Here is an 18,039-nt window from a genome sequence, read left to right on the forward strand (position 1 = left end):
CGTAAGTCATATATTAGTTAGCTTTACCTAACAGTATTTATTGCTCTAAAAATCATGGTTTTTTGTCCACTAAACTCACCCACTGACACTCACCCACTGACACACACAGCGAGGAAACTATTTTACTAACAGGGTAACTGCATTGATAGTATCCTTAATGAGATATACGCCTGCATGCATCTCATTTCAGTAATGATTCACATGCCTTCTCCCACTGGCTCGGACAATGCCAGGAATCTCAGCTGGTTGCTGTATATTTAACTCCATCTCGCGTTTCACTGAACTGTCATTGCGCTTCTATCGAATTGTGGAGAGGAGAGGCGTTGCCTCGTTAACTCGGTGCCAGACCATCATTTGGAAGCGATTGTATGATCTAATTTTGAATGGGGTTCACACATTATTCTATGTTGTTGTTTTAAAGATTGCTATACCTTTTCATTGGTGGGCAGCATACCTATGTTTCTGAATTGTTTGCTCTCTAAACAGTGCTAGTTAGCTGTCTATTTGCGCTAGTCCCATATATTTTAAGACATTTTGTATACATCTTTTAGAAGTGTCCGGTGCTTGCGTCAACCAGTGTGTGTGTGTGTGTGTGTGTGTGTGTGTGTGTGTGACGTTGCATACAGACAAGTGGGTGACGTTGGGGATTGAGTCCTGTCTCCCAATGTGTTGCTGGTAAGTGGGCTGAATGTGATTTACCAAGACACCTGCTTTGCTTATTGTATTGTAATTCTTATATTGGTTATTAATCTCTCGCAGCAGCCAGCGGCTTAATGAAGTGTATTCTTAGGGTTCCGTACCTCAATCGGTAAAAATGGGACCCTTACAGGATCACTGTCTTGTCTGTCTGTTTGTTTTTGCGACTGTTAAAAATCCCTTTTCTCAGGAACAAGTAGACGTATCAAGTTGACATTTATGTCACATATGAAGGTACAAAGTCCCATGGTGATAGAAAAAAAGTGAAACTTCTAAGTCAATACTACAAAAGATAGCGTCACATATTTTATACTGACAAACTCACTCATCAAAACCTACGGGGTACTTCCCGTTGACCTACCATCGCGAAATTTGAACAAGAACCCAGGTGTCAAAGCATAAAGAAAGGAATACACCCGAAAAGTACGCATTTGTAAATACGTCCCACGAAAAAAAGTTTCGTCTGTAGTCTGTCTGTTTGTCTGTCCAGCCGTCCGTTAAGCCAACTCGTTTTCAGGATCGGGTAAACATACCAAGTTGAAAGTCATGTCACATACTGAGGTCGGTAGTCGCTTGGTGGTGTAGTAAATGTAAGCATCTAAGTCAATGAAATCAAAAGATGCAGGCGTTCGCATATTTTCATACTCGGAAACTCACTCATTAAAGCCTATAGGATACTTCCCATTGAATGATGAAATTTGGCAAGTAGAAAGGATTCACAGGACAATTACAAGAAAAAATTAGAAAATTGTTAATTTCTAATCAGATCACATGAAGAAACTGTTCCCCTTACTATTTGTTATTCGACATCAGGCTTGAAATTAAATCATTTTTGGAAGTGCTGCAATCCCTGGGACCAATATCTTGACGGTATCAGTTTCGATAACATGAGAAAGTAGTCGAGACTCTCGAATCCCAGAATGGATGAACTGTCCATATACTTAATTAGGTTTATACGGAGCCTTCAGTGTGCGTAAGTTTCCACATCTTCTACCTGACCAATTTTGTTACGAATGACGCTCACTTTCCCGTTGACCGGGCCTTCCACTCCCGAAGCAACCACTAACGGGTGGCCACGTATCATGATTCATAATGTTTCTTGCATAACCATTAAGATCTGTAGCGTGGAATTAGAGAATGATTTGCCTGCAAGAAAGGCTGTAGACAGGATGAAGGACATAAGACGTGTCGCTCAAACTGCAATGATCAGCCGAAGTACAGTAGAGTCCAGTTAATCCTAACAAATTGGGACCGGACCTTGTTCGGATTACCTATTTGTTCGGATTAGCCGGAATTACGGTGACGAGTTTCTAGAATGAAGTATACCAAGCAGATAAGTACAGTAGATACACCATGGTTACAAATGGGAACAAGTGTGGGAACAATGGCTCACTTTCACTCCCTGCCCTTGTTGTTGTGCATTGTTGAGACCTTTGTAGAGTCTAAGGTCAGTGTACTGCCAGTTGGCCCGCAAATCGCTTGGTTATGTTAGTTATCCATCGCTGGCACGCGTAACAGTTGTATTGTATTCTTTCAGGTGTAGCGGTGTACGTGTTTTCGTCATGAGTAAAGGGAAACATACAACTCTCAAAGAAAAACCGAATGCTTTGAAGTGGATAGACAATGATGAGAATGTATCTAAACTGGCAACGAAACTGGGTGTTGGCAAAGCAACCACTTGTGATTGGAATAAGAACCGAGTGAATCTAGAACAGGCCTGTGCAACGTCTTCGGGAGAAACCCTCAAAATTGGCAGACTATGAAACAGTCCCAGTACGATAAAGTGGATGAAACTCTTTTCCTTTCGTTTACGCAAGAAAGGGAAAGGGGAACTCCTTTGAGTGGAGCACTGGTTCAGGAGAAGGCTGTTTACATGAACAAGTTAATGGATGGTGATGAGTCTTTTAGTGCGAGTACGGGTTGGTTGGACAGATTCAAAAAACGTCATGGAATCCGTCAGCTAACAATTACTGGAGAGAAGCTTTCTTCTGACCGTGATGCAGCGAAGGAATACATGGGTGAGTTTGAAAAAGTTATAAGAGAGGGAAAGTATTCTCCCCAATAAATTTATAACGCTGACGAGACTGGCCTTAATTTTAGGGGATTGCCAAGAAAAGACCTGGCATCAAAAGCAGAAGACCATGCCCCTGGTTTTAAAATGTGCAAAGGTCATATGACTGTATTAGCGTGCAGCAACGCTGCTGGTAATCACAAGCTGCCTTTAATGCTGATCGGCAAATCTGATAGACCCTGAGCTTTTGAAAACTGCAACGTGAAATCCCTGCCCGTATATTATCGCAACCAGAAAAAAGCATGGATGGATGGTAAGCTGTTCAAAGAATGGTTTCACGGCCAGTTTGTTCCCTCTGTTCGACGGTTTTCTAAGGAAAATCATTTGTCTCCCCGTGCAATCCTTTTGACTGATAACGCGCCATCTCACCCCATAACGAGGAATTATGTGATGGAGAAATTGTGGCGAAGTTTTTGCCGCCGAATGTTACATCACTTCTACAGCTGAAGGACCATGGTGTACTGCAAACATTAAAACTGACTTACAATAAACAATTTTTAAGGATGCTGATCCTAGATGGTAGCATTCCTTTAGTGGACAAAATAAAAAAGACCAATGTGAAGGATGTCGTTTATTGGGCCGATGAGGCATGGCAGAGTATTTCAGAAAATACTCTGAGAAAATGGAAAAAACTGTGAGCATCTCTTGAATTTCAGGACAACCTGGTTGAAAATGAAGAGGAAAATCTACAAATGATACAGACAATCCCTCGATGTGAAGAAGCTCGATAAGGAGACGTAGATGAGTGGATGGCAGCGGATGGGGCATGTGTGGAGAACCTTACTGACGCTGAATTAGTTGCTGCTGTGGCTCAAGACCAGGAAGAAGTGGACTGCCGTGACGGAAGTGACAATGAGTCTGAAAGCGACAAAGGAGAGCTGAGCTGGTGCCACACAGTGACGCAGCAGAAGCCCTTGACCTCGCGCTACGTCATTTGGAGCAACAGCCCACTGCTACACATGCTGACTTGACGTTTATGAGATGATGGCGAAACTTTGCATCATATAACAGACTGTCTTCATTACGCGAAAAAACAATGACTGCGTTTTTGTCATCTAAAAAGTGGGGATAAAATATCCGCTGTATTTTAGTAAGTTTGATAGGTTTCTTTCATTGTTATGCATTGTTTAAACCTAATGTTTTCTTGCCAATTTTTCTAATACATATTTACTAAACTGTGTTGAATGTTCAGATTAGCGAGGCTCGGATTAGTGGGACTCTGCTGTGTTAGGATCACCCCGTCTACCGCGAAGCTGAGTGCCGCGTAATGGCACTGAGGGCACGTGACGCGCTAAGGAAACTACTGAAGCAGGTAAGAAAAGAATGAGGAGTCAGTCTATCGACGATACTGGCTGCGAATGGCGAGAACCACTGACGTAAGCGGCTTTCAGAAAGAGCTGTTGGGCATCGCCCGTCTGGGAAACGAAGCCACTGGTCTGCTGCCCTCGAGCCGCTGTCGCAAGCATGTATGAAAATTAGCTAGAAGACGGTGAAACCTAGTATAGGTGAGAACGTGCTCGACATCGATACCTCTTCACAGTACGAGGAGGCCGGAAATTTACCTGCTGTGTAAAGCAGGATAAGTGGCAAATGAGTCAGCTCTGACGACTACAAAACTGGTGCTGCCAGCAAGCAGTGTTTCGGAGTACACCGCGCAGTGCATATTGGAGAACATGGCCCCCTGCAGCAGACCACCCATGTTCACACAACGATATCGTCATTTTCAATTGCAGTGGGCACAGAATCGTCGAGAAAGGACCATGTATCAATGGAAATGTAGCACATGGTCGGATATATTACGTTCCTTCTTACACCAGATCAATTGTCTTGTCCGGTTATGCTGTTAACCAGGGGAACGGCTGCTGGAAACGTGCACCACGATCGGACGCAAGCTGTTGCGGGCAGCAGTATACAGAGAGACTCAAAAACCAATTAAGATTTGAAATTCAATACCTCACGGAATAATGTCGCTAGAGAGCCAAGTATTGAAATACAAGGTGTATCAAATAGAATCATGCGATTTGGCACATCTATATTTCTGAAACTAATAAAAACGTACAATGAATTTTGTTTTGTGATGAACGAGAAACGCAAAATGTCGTTATTCATAGCTTTTCATAGGTGTTCAATACGCCCCCTTGAGATGCACAGCATATGTCAATGCGGTATTCAAATTGTTCCCACACTGCAGCGAGCACAGCTTCCACATCTGCTGTTATGCGATGTCTCAGTTTCATCATTGTTGCTGGTTACAGAAACACATAAAAAGAGTCGTTTATAAACTCCCACAATAAATAATCACATACAGGTAGGTCCAGTGACCTTGGAGGTCAGTAACTTAAGGCTGAATCATTTGGTCCAGTTCCACCGATCCAACGTTGAGTAATCCGATTTAAAAATTTCAGCACTTCCAGGTGCCAGTTTGATGGTACCCATCCTGTTGGTAAATGAAGTCGTTCGATCACCCTCCAACTGTGGGAAAAGAATGTTCTCAAGCATACCGAGATATGTGCTTCCTGTTACAGTGTTCTCGGCAAAGAAAAATGGACCATACACTTTGAGATGCACGACATATATCAATGCGGTATTCAGATTGTTCCCACTCTGCAGCGAGCATGTTTTGAGTTATAGCTTCCTCAGTTGCTGTTATACGATGTCTCAGTTCATTCGTTTTCTTGATGTGAACCCGGTGGAATATATCTGAGGCGCTATCAAGTGCCATCTCCGCTCCGGCAAGCCACGGGTCTGTTACTTACGCGAACCCACACTACAAAGAATCATTGCTATCTAGAGGTGGAACAGCAGACTGTTAAGCAGGTGATAATGTTAGGCTTATCTGTGTATCATACAGTGAAAGCTTCCGCAAATGATTGTCCTAGTTGGTAGTGAATATTCCGGTTTATACGGCTATTGTCCTTGAAGCTTTCAGTTGCTATGGCTACGGTCAGAGCAGCGGTGTTTGTGTCGCTCTCACATCTGACCGGTCGGTTGACATTACTCACAAGGAAGCCATTGATCCCGAGGTCGCAAAAGGCCAATGATATTTATGGCAATCGACGCGCCAGATATTGTCTACAACGCAGCCACAATATTGGCTGATAATGGAGGTATCCAGTGGTTAGCACAGCATGATGCTACGGACTATGGTTAAATGAATAGTTTACGAGTAACTCACAACAGTGCTATAGTGCTGGTTGTTTTGATACGAAGCAGAGGAATGGCGACTATAAACAAAGCAAACACGGTATCATATCTGAGGTCTCAGTGTACCCCGAAGAATAGCAACAACGCACGGCGGCCCGAATGGTCACCCATCCAAGCGCCGGCCACGTCCGACAGCTCTTAACTTCGGTGATCTAACGGGAACCGGTGTATCCACTGAAGCAAGGCCTTTTCCCGTATCGTTCAGGAAGGAATTTGTTTTAAACTCGTCCGGTCGAGATTTGAAGAGGAAAAGCTTATGAAAGGAATCCTGGAAATTAGAGCTTAGAGTGCTATCAAGATCAACTAACATCAATACCTTAACGCACTGGTACGTAATTATCCTGACTGTTAACCTGAACATTGCTGGAATGTTATTTATTGTGCTGCGAGAAGCTGGAGGTTCTCTTCCCACAACGATTCTTCCCCGCATGCGTGGTCTTGCAAGGACAGAACGGTGTATTTACGTCACGGCAAGCAAGAGTGGAAAACTTGGGGCAAAATATCTACAACTATGGTTCGAGCACTGCTTTTTGCCAATAGCCGGTCAAAATATTTGATTATGCTCAATTGCCGGTTTGCGTATAAGAATCATAATCCTTTAGAACAGACTACCCCTCCTAAAAATGTGTGACATTGCAGTTCATGTCACCTGGAACCGCTTAAAAAACGCAGGCTCTGGATATTTGTTTTTTCAGTGCCTATAAAAATTTTTTCGCACTATCTGCAGCTACGCCTTAAAGGATAGCAAATTTCACGATAAGCTCCAGAACAGACTGTTTCACTTTCAGTTGCATGCCAACACATTCCGTCAGTTATCATCGCCCCTTTATACCAATATTATTCTATGTCCACTCTTAGTGAGAGTAGACCTAGCTGAACGACCTGCACCGTTTGCAAACCCCAAATAGTTCGGATTCGATCTTGCTGGCGCGAGCCTTTGTGATCTCTGTGGAACGCCATTTTTCATTCAGTATTAATGGTGAAAGTTGATGGTTTGTTCTGAACACTACTTGAATGTCGGCGATGTCAATTCTGCGAAGTGTGATACATTGAAGATTGGTCTCTGCACCTTCCGGACAATCATTTTCTGTCACCCTTCTGCCGGACGTAGTGCGTCACTAGCAGCTAATATTTTTCCTGTTATAACTCTTAATGCAACACTTTCTGATAAGCCTTAGTAAAGATGGAACTTTTGATTTTGCACTCAAGAGATTCTGTGTAAGGGCGAAGCACAAGAACCTCTGAAGATGTCCAAGGTAGCTCTAGACGAAACATTAGGAACAAAAAGTTTCGTGGATCACGCTCATACAATCCGAAAGATTGACCAGCATTTCTTCACTGTATGTTAAACAGATGATACCTGTGCTTGATTATCTGTGGGAACAGCCACTTGCTACTTCTCGGCTGTAGCTCTGCTCGCCTCCATTAGCTCTTAAGATTTATAAGTAACGTAAAAAATTCATATAGTTTGTAATAAAAGGATGAAAATCGACAAAATGTTCATTGCGTTGCAAGTAGAACCCTAGCAGAAGACGGAGTTTCTATCGCATTCACTGCTTCATTCCTGAAGCAAGTCGTAAACAGGAGAATCTTCTAATTCGATACTGCTGGGAAAAGCTGACCACCGCCTCAAAGGCGGACTCAACTGCTGCAGAGACCGGGAGCGCTCGTTAGGAGAGCACGCGCCGCTAAGCCGGCAGAACCCGGCTACATGGAGTGGCGCCGGCCGGCTTTTTTGGCGTAATAGCTCGGAAGTCAGCTGGCGAGTACGCGAGGGCTAAAAAAATTCTCCTTTTCATGTAGCGGGCGGCGGCAGCATGCGGCTCACGCGCGGCCGGTATTGCATTCCTGGACCGGCTGCCGGCTACCGCTGCCGCCTGCCCTCTGCCGATAACTGCGCCTTAATGGCTCCGTATAGACTGCCTGTCTGGCGCATAACTCGCGTCTTATTACATCGAATGGCGACCGCTCTATACCTCTTTCTGTGCTTTTACGCTCGCCTACTGGCTTTCTCTCTTTTCAGTTTCTCCCTTCTGTTGGAGGACTTATATTTTCTCGGTCCCATTCTTTGCCTTTCTCTGTACGGCGAACGCAGGGTTTGGGGGTCTACAAAATACACTCTCGTCTCCATTACAGCATTCCTCCTCTGAACAGCTCGGATAGGTCACGTGTCGTCTAGTGCCGCGTGCATCATTCAGCTATAACCGCACTGTGTAACTGTAGACAGTGACTTACAGCTCAAAATTTTCTTTTATTTTGAAATGAAATCTTTATTTCATTATTTGGCGTTTAACTGACTACGCTTTCAAGGAAATTATACAACGAAAGTTATTAGGCTAACAGATCAGTAGGATCCACATTAGTGCCGATTTTTTTTTCCTGCACCCGGTTAGGGGTCGCGTTTCCCTACAGACAAATACCGTATCCCGGCAGCCATAAAGAGCGGCAGAGAGAATCTCAAGGGTAAACATTTGGGAGGGATACTTGCATTTTTCTGTATTCGCCTGGTAACCATGGAAACTTCTGCAGAAGGTTCGTTGGAATCAAGGGATAATTTAGAAATCCGTTGGTACGAGGGGCAACCACTGCTGTGATGATACATTTCAAATGACGCAAATCACAACAGCTGCGTCAAATTGATTTACTAAAAACGAGTAGTTTCATGGCACTATAGCCACATCATCAAGTAACAGACGATTGACCTTCCCGTATACAGCGCTTTTAACACCTCTGTGAACTGTTTGTTACCTGAAGATTCTATTACAGTGTCTTGAAACTAGTCGTGAGTGGTAAATCACTCTGAAGCAGCTTTTACCATTTTTTCTTCGTACATCTATAGTTGAAATGGAGGACAGTGGGACCTCAGCTGGTATAAATTTATATTAAAAACGAAGAAACTCCCCCAGCTGTATTTAAGGTGTCGATTTTATTTTGGTAACTAGTTTCAACGTTGTAACAACTGAAACGTCCCCTTAGAAAAATTATACATGACTTTGCTTAAACTGACACACGATATTTTTAGCGCAACGGAATCTGACTTTCAATAATCCCTACAAAAGAATGGCCCTGACTAACATTAACCTATACCTTTCACAAATCACTTACCTCACAAAAATCTTCGTTACTCAAGCTACTGCAATACAGCGAGCGCCACTACTGCCAGCTAAATAAAAGATTCAAACTACTGACGCTACGGTCGCAGGTTCGAATCCTGCCTCGGGCATGGATGTTTGTGATGTCCTTAGGTTAGTTAGGTTTAACTAGTTCTACGTTCTAGGGGACTAATGACCTCAGCAGTTGAGTCCCATAGTGCTCAGAGCCATTTGAACCATTTGAATCAAACTACTGAAGGCACTAACTACTGATAGGCATAGTTAGTAAATGAAAGATTTTGATAGAGAACAACCAATGCATTTACCTTAATAGTGTTCAAAAGTCGTAATATATATATATATATATATATATATATATATATATATATATATATATATATATATATATATCAGTTCATGATATCCAGTCTTACAAATTTACTGTCTCTGTCCAGATCATCCGCTCTCAAAACTCCGCCATCTCACTCCCCACATCCACCACTGCTGGCGGCTCACCTGCAACTGCGCAACGCTACGCGCTGTTAACAGCCAACTGCCCAACACTACAATAGCGATTATTGCAACAATGCCGACCAGCCTCAGACTGCACACAGCACAGCCAGTGATTTTCATACAGAGTGCTACGTGGCGTTACCAATATAAAAACCTAAACAGCCTACTTACACAACGTCATCTTCAGGCCCATTCACTTGTTGACGTCAACCGCGTGCGGCTGATACTAGAAGTCAGTGGTGAGATACGGACGTGCTCCGTGTTCAAGTGGCTCAGAGCACTATGCGACTTAACTTCTGAGGTCATCAGTCACTTAGAACTTAGAACTAATTAAACCTAACTAACCTAAGGACATCACACACATCCATGCCCGAGGCAGGATTCGAACCTGTGACCGTAGCGATCGCTCGGCTCCAGACTGTAGCGCCCAGAACCGCACGGCCACTCCGGCCGGCCGTGCTCCGTGTGGAAGGTGGTTAGTCACTAGTCTTTTCATATACTGTATGGCAGTGCCTTTATTGTTCATAGTACGATAGTATTCCTTCGAACCAGCCTGCATACATGCATGCATTTATCCGCCGATACCAGGCACCGATTTTCAATTGAAATGTTCTTCCTGAACAATTACGCAACCGATAGGTCACGCCGCGGTCTTTTCTTTGCCTTAGGAGGGCGTGGTTAGCGCGGAGATCGGAAGCGCAAGGGCAGTGACAGTGAGACCTGGAATTCGCTCGGGGTGAGGCGGCCGAGTTGGAAACTGACGGTGAGGTTTGTAGTGTGCCGACAGTTGATGGTTAATACAATTTTAGGGAGTTAACAGTCACCCACTCTGAGCGTACCAGGAAGAGAAACTCAGGCGGGTTCCTGCATTGCGAACCATTATTACCTCGGTTGTGGCGGGTTACAAACGTTTGGACGTGTGGGGTGTGTACCGAGGGAAGTAGCGGGTTGCGTGCTTCAGCGACCGACCGGACCTTGACGCGGGCGGCGGTCCGCCCCTGTGTTGAAGTTGCGTGTCGGCTCCACACTGTCCCTCCTGGATCACTGTACAGGTATGTCTGCTCAGCTTCCCATTTGGTTTGTCGGAGGTGCGGGAGCCAAGCATCGGTAGTTATCAGGTTGTTTGTTCGAGGATCACGTCTGGTTGCATATCAGACTTCTGGTTAATGATCCCGCTTCTGTCTCTAGGCAGAATTTGTTCCTTTATTTAATACTCCAATATGAGTGTTATTTACGAAGTTCGGTGTGAACTCTATAGTTGGCTACTACAAGGAGTCGGAATGTGGCGACGCCTATTTGTGTATTAACTGGGCTCATTTCATATGCCACGCCTTGCATATACAGTTACTGGAAAGCACAATTTGATTTATTGTCTTATTGGGCATTTGTACTAACAAGTATGATGGTGTTTTTTTATTATTTGGTGCTTGTTGTTAAGGTGTTAACCGCATAATTTGCCAGTTGCGTAATTACTAGATTAGTTTACTTAAATTTGTAAATTGTAAATTGTAAATTAGTGGTAAGATCTTCTGGGACCAAACTATTTAGGTCAGTGGTTCTTAAGCTTACACACTAAGCTTACGCTATGGACAACACACACACCCACGCGGGAAGGAGGACTCGAACCTCCGACGGGTGGAGCCGCGCGGACCGTGACAAGACACCTGAGACTGCGCGGCTACCCCGCGCAGCTTAGTTTACTTAAATGTGTTTGAGGAAGTGTGGCTCGGGCACTGAATGGTTATTAATCTTACTGTTTGTTTTTGAACTGGCCAAATATTAGGAGATTTAAGATCCGTTAATTTTGTGAAGGTTCTCAGTGACAAAGTGGCATTCAGGACGCAATATGTAACATCAGTTTTGTCTGAATATTTCTCTCGCGTGCGTTGCGCACCTCCACTACTCATTTCCTTGTATGGTGGTTATTTGGGGAGTATACGTCTATTTTGTATTGTAAATCTTAAAGTTTTTTCGAGAAAGAATTTTAGCTCATTTATTGTAATACCAGAGCAGTTTTTACTATTGTAGTTAATCTGTTCGCTATTAATCGATCTGGTACAGTTTTGGGATTATAAATTATTCTGTCTCCTAGTAGTCAGTACCACTCCAGGTGTTTCTTCAAGACATGTATAATAACTCTGGGTTAGTATGTTTTGTTAAGATAAAGAGAAAGATCACAATACGAATGATATTCAGTCGGCCTTTTGACCTGCCCTTCCTACCATAGACAGTCTGGGGCGGATATTGTGTCCCACCTTCGGGTATTACATAATGTGTGTACGAGGGCAAGTTTTGTGGCCTGAACGACGATATATGGAAGCTTCGATAGAGTCCTGCACTGACAGCCAAAGCTGTCGCACTCTGCCTTCGGTGCGGAAGGCGCTGTTTACGTCTTCGCCACGGCGCGCGCTTTCGAGTTGTTTACGTGCTACAGCGGCTTTCGCACGAATGAGTATCTTTCGAAGTAAATGGCCATTTCATATCGGATATCGATGCCGAAATTCAGCTTCTCCAATGAGTATGCACGTCCCAAAGTATTGGTAGTAGAACGATTTCTTAGAGGTAATATGAAGATCCCCAGTACTGATGTTGTTGGAATCCACCTTTCAGTTGTGAGCAGCGTGTTTTACGGTAAATTGTTAACTGACTCTGCATGCGAGGCAATTTTAGATAAGTCGAGGGACGGACTCAAGTTCCGGCATTCGGACTGCAACTTTGGTCCAGTGACTGGATCATACGGGTCTCAGACTCAGGACGATCCGCATATTCCCGTTCAAGGTGCCGGCTCACGATTTGGTGACTGCACTCAGGCCCTGTGGAACAATTCACAGCCACATCGTGGGGAAGTGAGCACAATTCACCTCCCACCCTGCACTGAATGGAGTGCGAAAAGTACCTCTACATCGGCGGATGCAGAGCAGTATGACGGCCAGCCATAGACCGGGTTGCGGGAAGGACGGCCACGTTCGCTCAGAGCGTCTGCTACGACGGATTGCCTAGCTCCGACATACGAGTTTGACACCTTCTTCCACGCTGACATCTTACCCGACTCTAGAATCAACTGAAGAGAAGCCCCATGGCTGTACGGAAGTTTATGCGACGGTTGTGCCACACTTGTCCAGAGACGTCATCTCACAGACGTACTCTTCGGAAACGCCACGAGAAGCGAAAGATAACTTCAGCCAGTGCGCCCACGACACAGTCGCGAGCCGACGCGATCTCTCAGCACCATGGTGAAATTCCGATGGACGCTGCTGCGCCGGATTCTGATGCGTGTTCTGCCACCTTGCGTGCTGCCCATTCGCACTTGTCGATCGTCCAGCCGTTGATTGCTGACCAACGCGACGAACGACGCCCTACGTCATGCGAAGTACCCCAGCAGCAATAACGTCCCATTGTGGACCCCTCTGAAGACCTTACCACTCATCCGATGGCTTGGGTGAATGATACAGTTGCCGAATCTTCGGACGACAATCCACAGTCGAATGTTGTCTCGGCAGCATAGGAACGATAAAATGAGTTGAGCGGTGAAGGGGCGGCTTGGCGCAGTTGACCTACTGCTGCAATTACCCCCCCCCACCCCCCATCCCCCACCCTGTCGTTACGAACGTTCCACTGCCTGAGAACCAGCGGGTAGCCTTAAAGAATGCTTCCATCAATATCAACATGATACGTACACAAATCCAACTTCAACTGCTGCGCTATATGCTCAGGACGACGGACGTGGATGTTGCTTTCCTGCAGGAAGTTCGACTGTAGAGCTCCCCAGACTTCTACGTGTTTACTTCAAGGGAACCTCCCCATCGCACCCCCCTCAGATTTAGTTATAAATTGACACAGTGGATAGGCCTTGAAAAACTGAACACAGATCAATCGAGAAAACAGGAAGAAGTTGTGTGGAATTATGAAAAAATAAGCAAATTATACAAACTGAGTAGTCCAAGTGCAAGATATGCAACATCAAGGAGTGTGTAAGCTGAGTAGGGCCGTGGTCCCGTGGTTAGAGTGAATAACTGCGGAACAAGAGGTCCTTCGTTCGAGTCCTCTCTCGAGTAAAAATTTTACTTACTTTATTTTCGCAAAGTTACGATCTGACCGTTCATTCATTGACGTCTCTGTTCACTGTAATAAGTTTAGTGTCTGTGTTTTGCGACCGCACCGCAAAACCGTGCGATTAGTAGACGAAAGGACGTGCCTCTCCAATAGGAACCGAAAACATTTGATCGCAAATTCATAGGTCAACCGATTCCTCCACAGGAAAACACGTCTGAAATATTCTATACGACACTGGTGACGGCATGTGCTTCACATTACAGGAATATGTTGTCGACCCACCTAACTTGCACACTTGGCGAATGGGTAAAAAGTTTCTTCTACCTTGCCCGATTTAGGTTTTCTTGTGGATGTGATAATCACTCCCAAAAAAGTGATGAAAACATAAGAGTTTGTCACATAAACGGCAACAAATGAATGCAAGTTTCACAGTCGCACAGTTTTCCCTGTGCTCTGTCAAAACATACGTTTTTAACGTTTTCAAGTTTTTTCGTGTGTAGACCGTCAAATCCTGCATGTGTCCAAGCAAATCTGAACATGTCCTGGAATTTTGGAGAGCGAAGTTGATCATGTGTGAGTGCATGAACTTTGATAATTGTCTGAAAATAAAAAATTAAAACTTTTCACTCGAGGGAGGATTGAACCAGTGACCCTCCGTTCCGTAGCTGCTCGCGGTCACCACGGGACCACGGTGCTCATCAGTGTATATTTACCTTGATGTGGCTTATCTAGGACACGGACTACTCAGTTTGTATATTTTGCTTATTTTTTTCATAGTTCCATACAACTTATTCCTGTTTTCTCGATTGATCTGTGTTCAGTTTTTCATGGCCTATCCCTGTGCCAACTTATAACTAAATCTGAGGGGGGTGCGATGGGGAGGTTCCCTTGTTAGAGCTTCTCAAAAACACTGGCTATCGCATCCGCCATTTTGTTTCCCAACGAATGCTAAACACAGCTCTTAGCTTTTGCATACTATGTTGTTTTGTTAAAGTTTTCTGAAATATTTTAGAAGTGTCCTGCATAGAACCTTAGATCGTGCTATTTTGAGCTTTCAATCCGCTCGTGTTTGCATCGATATGTGGATTAGACACAAAAATCTAACGTTTTATTTGCTTATTGCTGCTTTTCTATGCTGTCCGAATGATGAATAAAGGTGCAAGAAACATTACATTTCTGTGATGGAATCGCGTATTATGTTTATGTTTTATTTTCTTCGTGGAATTCAAATCAAATATTCGATAATGACGTTTATTAAATCATGTATCAGGCTCCCATTAGTACGAGTTGGAGCACCTGAATCTAAAGTGCATAGTTGCGCATTAGCCAAGTATAAATATGAAACTCAGAAAACACGGCACTTCTAATCGAATGAACGCTTGCTTCGTTAAATTTCTGGGACACACTAAACACTTACAAACTACTCAGTTCCTTCTCCAAGGTAAAGCACAAGTTATGTATAAATAAGGAAAATGGCTAAAGTTAACAACTGCGAAGACATTGCACTAAAGATTGTTTATGCATACGTAATTAACACAGTAAAATGTGGAAGTATACTGACGAATACCCTCACATGAAAAACAAAACATAAGTTTGACACTTGTCACTGCTTTCAAACTTCCTCAGTTTCTATGCGAAAATTTTTATAAGTCGGCGTTTACAGGAAATATAAATCAAATACATACATAAAGATTTTGACCTGCTGATTCTGCTGAACTTCCGGTATTGTGTTTCAAATTGAAATAGACGACTAGCCAAGTTCTGGTACATGTATTGTAAAGGATGAGCTCAATAACACAGAGTTGGGTATTTTCTGAGCTCATATATTTTCCTCTTATGTTGACGTAAAGTTGTACATGCTTTTGGATATTAGCTTTTCTTGAATGATATGAGGTGCCTATCTCGGACAATACCAAATGCCTATCTCAAGGTAGAGCCCTACATACTACAGGCCTACTTACGCTACAGACACAGGAACAAGCATTACTGCAGAACTGTATATGACGGTAGTATCTGTTCCCGAAAGAACAGTTACCGTGGATGACCATGCAGCTTTGCTAGAAATGAAATGATAATTAAATGGACACCCTAGCTGCAAACAGGCGTTGATATATTTCATTGGGGACATTTTGAAAATGTGTGCCCCGACCGGGACTCGAAGCCGGGATCTCCTGCTTGCGTGGCAGACGCTCTATCCATCTGAGCCACCGCGGGCACAGAGGATAGCGTGTCTGGAGGGACTTATCCCTTGCACGCTTCCCGTGAGATCCACATTCCCAACATGTCCACACCACTACATTCGTAGTGCACCTAATAGATGTTTGCCCATCATACTCATCACTCGTGGCAGATTAATCTACCAAGTCCCGTACGAGTTCGGGCATAGAGTGTGCGTTCGCACAAGAAGGTCAATCTGCCACGAGTGATGAGTATGATGCGCAAACATCTATTAGGCGCACAGCGAATGTAGTGGTGTGGACATGTTGGGAATGTGGATCTCACGGGAAGCGTGCAAGGGATAAGTCCCTGCAGACGCACTATACTTTGTGCCCGCGGTGGCTCAGATGGATAGAGCGTCTGCCATGTAAGCAGGAGATCCCGGGTTCGAGTCCCGGTCGGGGCACACATTTTCAACATGTCCCCAATGAAATACATCAACGCCTGTTTGCAGCTAGGGTGTCCATTTAATTATCATTACTGCAGAAGCTTTGTCAGTATCAAAGTTCGTCATTGTGACTGCCGGGGGGCGATCTGATATCGATGACGTTATTGAAATACATGCCAAGATCGCTTAAAACTTTAACCTAGATGACGGTCTTCGGCAGAGTTAAACTGAGTATAGCTTTTGACGTGACCTAGGCCCTATCAACCCAGGCGCTTAATGTCTTACATTATGTGTTCCTATTGTGAAATGCCGATAGTGGAACTGGCGAGCTTTCTCAACTTTAAAAATAGCAGATAGCTCTGAAGTGTTATGATTATTACTGTGATACAGATCCGATGACGGCAGTTTAGGCCTAATTCTGTCAAAAACGGTTATAAAAATAAAAGTTTTGAGTGATCGTGACTTGTATTTGATTAATGACTGTCAGTATACAACAAGACACACATATTGTACTCTATATACTTTATGTTCTGGAATGTTTTGCTGTGTTATGTTATTTTGGGGCCGCTAACTCCCTACAGGGTGAATCTCTGTTAAGAGGTAATACTTTCAAAACAGCTACAAACAAACCTACGTTCGAATATCACATAGGAATTTTACTATTAAATATTGCTTCAGGTCATAATAAATGTTCTTTACTTACAACACATAACTGTGCGCTCCGTCCGGGTTCCCAATTTTCACGGCGACAGTTAACAGTCCATTTTTTCCTTCTCTCCGCATCTTCTGGGAACCGAACCATTCTAAATCCACTTCTAGAATGGTTAGGACAGTTTATGGGAGCACAACCACACATAATTTCGTGCTAAAGCGTCGTGACGGAAATCTTATAGTTCCGCAGAACGTTTACACCTCAAAGCTCAGGAAAACAAAATGGCGGAAGCGCCAGTTCGTACTTATAGGAGCCTTAGGTTTACTGCCTCCGTCACTCCCGCTGCTAGGAGAGGCAGTGGAATGGCTGTTGTTGTGCGAGACGTGACGTACTTTCTAATGGCCCCGGGACTGGTGATCAAAATGATAGTGTCCATGCCCCTTTTGGGAAAGATAAAAGATGGGACGGGTCACGCTTTTATGCCCAAGAAATTACACCGCTCTTCTTGGGTCGCTGTAGCCACGTCATTATCGGCGGCGACTTTAACAGTGTGCTCTCTCAAAAAGACCAACAATCAAACTACACTCCGTGCACCGAACTGCGACTCTTGGTAAAGAACCTGCGTCTTGCTAATACTTGGGATGTGGTACATGGTGATCGCACTGGCTTTAATAACGTGACAAGTCATTCTGCCAGCAGACTCGATCGCATCTACGTCTTTTCTGACCTTGCAACTGTGGTTCAGCAGCGGAGTGCTGGCGCGTGACTTTCTTGGGCGTAGTGAATATATCTGCGTGGTCAACCTCCTGAGGCAGATGGTATGGAGAAGTTGGAGATTATGCAAATTGAATGTGACATTCCTACAGGATCAGGAATGTACGAAACTTATAGCGAGTACGTGGGCGCCACGTGAAAGTTGATTGCTGGGGTGTCTGTCACGCTTCAATGGTGGCTCGAATGTCTCAAAACGGCTATACTATATGTGCTGGTTGGTTACGGAAGGGGAAGATCGCTCTGACAAGACGGATTTCTATGATGCGCTTCTCCGATAATGTACGGCACTCCCACTATCCCCAGATTGCAATCGGAGATCAATGAGTCAAAGCACAGAGTCTGACCCTTACCTGACATTGGCGTGAAGGTGCCTTGGTGC

At 44.3% G+C, this 18,039-nt stretch overlaps 1 non-coding gene across 1 annotated transcript; it reads left to right on the forward strand.

Moving 5' to 3' along the window:
- The first annotated feature begins 16,177 nt into the window (after positions 1–16,177).
- On the forward strand, positions 16,178–16,252 carry Trnat-ugu (transfer RNA threonine (anticodon UGU)). Its single transcript has one exon. It is a non-coding gene; the product is annotated as a tRNA-Thr (tRNA).
- Positions 16,253–18,039: the final 1,787 nt, after the last annotated feature.

The sequence above is a fragment of the Schistocerca nitens genome, chromosome 2 (assembly GCF_023898315.1).
Source record: "Schistocerca nitens isolate TAMUIC-IGC-003100 chromosome 2, iqSchNite1.1, whole genome shotgun sequence".
Taxonomy (NCBI): domain Eukaryota; kingdom Metazoa; phylum Arthropoda; class Insecta; order Orthoptera; family Acrididae; genus Schistocerca; species Schistocerca nitens.